Here is a 4,647-nt window from a genome sequence, read left to right as displayed (position 1 = left end):
TTTAGGTTACTAGTCAACGTAAAATATTTACCGCAGAAAAATATTTTACATGTAAAATATTTGCAAAAAAATGTTTTCATTTTATAATATTTTGCCGTGTACATGAAAATGTTTTGTAAAATATTTTTTAGTGTTTGGCACAACTTAAAATGGAAAAAAACAACTATTTTTTTAACTTCCAAATAATAAATATCTTAAATAAATATAAACCATCCATAACATAGATATATTCCTTTGAAGAATATATCTAATGCACTTGTGGACATATATATTCAAGGAACTTGTAGTCATATAATCAAAATAATGAAAAAAAATCCTTTATACCAAATACACATGCACACACACAGACACACACATATATATAAATAAAGCACCATTCATAGCATAGATATATTCCATAGAGAAATATATATTCAATGCACCTGTAAACATATATAACAAAACAACCATAACATAGAAATATTACTTTCATAACTAAGATTATCATAATATTACCACCATCCAAAATATAACATTATTCCATAGCCATTCCAAACCATGTCAAGCAGTGATGCATAATTATGCATAAGCACACTTACAATAACAAAACTCAAAGTCTACAACAATATAGCTAACATTAACACAGCCATCCAAAATATGGGATTGTTCCATAATTATTAATAACTTAAAGACTACCATTGTTCCTAAAATAAAAATAAAAAAAAGACTACCATTGTACCACTAACATGGTTCACAAAACATATCTGGCAGCTTTAAGTTAGAAGATTTGCTAAAAAATTTCTCTAACCAATGCTTTATCAGCCTATCATTTTTAGTTATAAAAGACACTTCTTGCCTTTTCATCATTAACCAAATGATCAAAATCTTCATCAAGCATGTCTTCTTCAAATCCTTTAGCACTCTTTGCAACCTCATAAAGCTCATTTCTATGACTACTCTTAGATGAAGTTCCATTGGAAGCACTTCCAGGGGCATCTTTTGACAATGCATCAAACTCTCCAAATTTAGAATTTTTGATGTCAAGTGGATCTTGTGGGGTCTTATTTATTTTCATCCAATTGTGAAAGTTCACTCCATTGCTTTAAAAAGCCACCAGTTGTCATGTCATTACCAATAACAATAGCCATCTCATCAATCCTGGTCAATGTTTTTATTTAAATATTGTGCATGATTGGGATGAGCTTGTTCAAAAAAGTATGATAACATCAATAAATTGGATGATTTAATATAATACATGTATAACCCATTATTGTTTCTTAAAAAAAAAAAAAAAAACATTAATCAAAATTTCATACCAGCACTTACTCAACATAAGTTTGCCGGTCACATGTGATCATCTTCAAATTATCATCCCAACCAAATCAACATTTTTTTCCCCAATATCTTGGATGATTTTCCATTCTTTTCTAATAGTTCAAAATCAGTTAAGCACATGTGATGATTGAAATCTATATTAAACTTCTCACCAATTTCTTCACCTACTTTTGCAAGTTTTTTAGGCTTAAATTTGTTTGACGGCTTGTTGCCTTCCGTAGCCTCAACAACCAAAATTTTAAACATGTCACAACCAAGATTTATGGACACTTCTTTCTCCTTATTCTTGGACATTGCTATAATCATAGCAAAAAAATACAATCTAGTGAATCACAACCATTATGATAATAACAATCTTAAACATTATGACAATAACATTCTAAAACATGAGTAAATATTACAATTATATTTGCTTGTACATTGTCATAAATAAGTCACAAAAATAAACAAACTAGAAAGTACATAGTCATAGATAGGTATAATACACCATTAACAAATAAAAACAACATAAATGAACAATCTATGCATGGCTCCTATTTGTGTAGTCAGCCCACATTGCTTGACATATCTCATCCCTCTTATGATTCCATTCTCTACTTCCCACTATAGCTTCACGTCGATTTGGTTGGACTCAAGCACTAGACTTTGTCTCACATGTTTCATCTTGCATAAATGGGTCATTAGGATCAACTCCCACGATGTGATTGTGAATAAAACCACATGCTAAAACTACATCCACTTGTTTATTAAAAGAACAAAATGGTTTGCATCAAAGACACGAAAACTTTTTTTTATAACTCCAAACCCTTGCTCAATGGTAGTTCTTAAGGAAGAATGGCAAAGGTTAAATAATTCTTTTGCATTTTTTGGTGGATGATCACTAAACTCTTTCAAATGGTATTGAAAACTTCAATAAGGAGACAAGATTTCTAGTTTATTTCCATAACCAGCATCAGCACTATAATATTTACATACAAATTATAAACCATTTTTTTTAATAAAAAAATACCAGCATTAAGTGATAGACAACTCACTTAGAACCAAACACAAAGGCTTGTTATCTATATAATACCTTTTGGTATTTGAAGTCCCTTGGCCTACTTAGTGCATCATTTAAAATATGAGAATCATGAGCACTACCTTCTCAACTAGCTAACATATATATGAATCTCAGGTCAAACATAAATGTAGCTAACAAATTTTGTGCTATCCCCCCTTTTGACCACGAAAACTTCCTTGGTTTTCAATTGGAATAGATGCATGAACATGAGTTCCATCAATTGCTCCTAGACATCCTAATGATGGCCAATGTCAAATAATGTTTATCTAAAAAATCACCTAACAAATAAAAAATCAACATCAAACCAACAAAAACTATTTTTTAGTGCTTCAAAGTTCAAAACAACACAAATTATCAAACCAAATAATTTTATTTAATTTCTGCCATCTGAAAATTATAAGTAATATCGCCACCATACACAAGAATAATTATGTTCTTCAAGAATGTAAAGAACTAGATCCTTCTATTATGATCGATCAAAGTGAGTTTAATCTTTCACTGCATTTTATTCTCTTGTTTTATGTTTATTTATTTAATTTTATCTTTAGAAAAATAATTCTAGTTATATTTATATTACTATTTAAAGGGTTTTCCCTGTTTGGATTGGATTTTTTGGTAGTTCAAAAATACCCATACATCCTATTTTTAAAATAGAGACAAAAGTAAAAGATAATCAAGTAAAAATATAACTTAATCGGTTACTAACTATCAGTTGCGTGGCTATATTGCAAATTACCTTCCATCCTTTATTTATTTATTTATTTATTTATTTTTATTTTTTTTTTTTTTGGTGGAGAGAAGATAAGGCTTCGTTGAAAAAATATTTGGCCAGTGTGAATCAACTTCCATAACAAATCTCATTACTGGACCACAAAGAGTAAGCCAATGTTGGCAATTTTGAAGTTTGTACAGCTCCAATTCTTCTACTCATAATTAGAACTCTAGAGTCTAGATCTGTGCCAATTCTGTATCATCTCATCTACTTGACTTTGGTAGTGTCTTCCTATCAAACAACCTCTCCTAATTTTTTTAAAAAAAATCTCTTTAATATCTATTTTCTTTTAATTTTTCAAGATTGGTTCTTCTTCTTTTAATTTTTTGTTTTTTAATACTTCTATAATTGTTTCACTTTGGTCTGAATTCTTTCAAAGAGTGGTTAGGTTCCTTATAACTCTCTCTTGATTCGATATTGATTTCATTTGTTATTGATTTATTTCAAGTATAAATTTCTACATTCAATATGCGATCTCGATTGCACTCTGTGTGTATGTTACTTTTTTTTTTTTTTTTTTTTTTTTTTGGTTTGTAGTTGGAAAGGCTAAGCCTTTGAAGCCACCCAAAGTCCAAGAAGAATGGGTACAATTAGGTATGGTTTTCCCTTTATTGAACTCTCTTTTGATTTGTGTTTCTATTGAAACCAAAAAATAAAATAAAAATAACAAATGGACCTCACCCGAAAATAAGGGTTGACACATTAAAAAAATAATAATCATGTGAGTCCAAAAACTAGTAAAACAAACTACCTATAAGCTAGTCTGCCATTACCAATAAGAAATGACTAAAAGGAGAAAAATAAGGAGATAAAGGCTGAAAGGAAGGCCACGACAAGAACAAAAATTGAATTAAAAAAAGAAGAAGAAGAAGAATCACGTGAGCTGCCTAGTACCTATGGAAAGAAAATTCTAAAAAAAAAAAAAAAAAAAAAAAAAAAAAAAAAAAAACCAAAAAGCTGAAAAGTGGGTGATGGCATGAACACATGAAAGAATATAATGGTCCATGAAAATTGCCCATTAACCAGTTAGTTGAGGGAAAAAAAAAAAAGGTGGTAACAGTTTCTCAAACTTCTCTATAAATAAAGAGCCTTCAGCAAGCAAAAGACAAAACAGACGGAAATAGAAAAAGACGCACTCATGCAGATAGAGCAAGGAAAAAATAGAGAGAAAACACACAACAAAATACAGAGAGAAAAAAAAAAAGATAGAGAGCAATAAGCAGAGGAGGAACACGTACCATCAACATTAGGTTGGGATTTCATCAGTCCCTTTCTTCTCTACCAAAATATCTCTTTCTTGAATCTGAATTTTTGTTTGGAAAAACAAATAGGGTTGGGTTTCACGAGGAGTTCCTAATTCAATACATGAAGCTTTATACAAGAGTCCCTGACTCTTAAATCCTATTTGAAAATTACCAAATAAAAATTTTTTCAAGTTTTGGTGCAATGTTTTCTCAACTAGAGTCATTGACTCTAATTGTAAGGTTGAAATTTATCAACC

Source organism: Quercus suber, unplaced genomic scaffold (assembly GCF_002906115.3).
Source record: "Quercus suber isolate HL8 unplaced genomic scaffold, Cork oak 2.0 scaffold_97, whole genome shotgun sequence".
NCBI classification, from domain to species: Eukaryota; Viridiplantae; Streptophyta; class Magnoliopsida; order Fagales; family Fagaceae; genus Quercus; species Quercus suber.
This window is presented reverse-complemented; position numbering follows the sequence as displayed.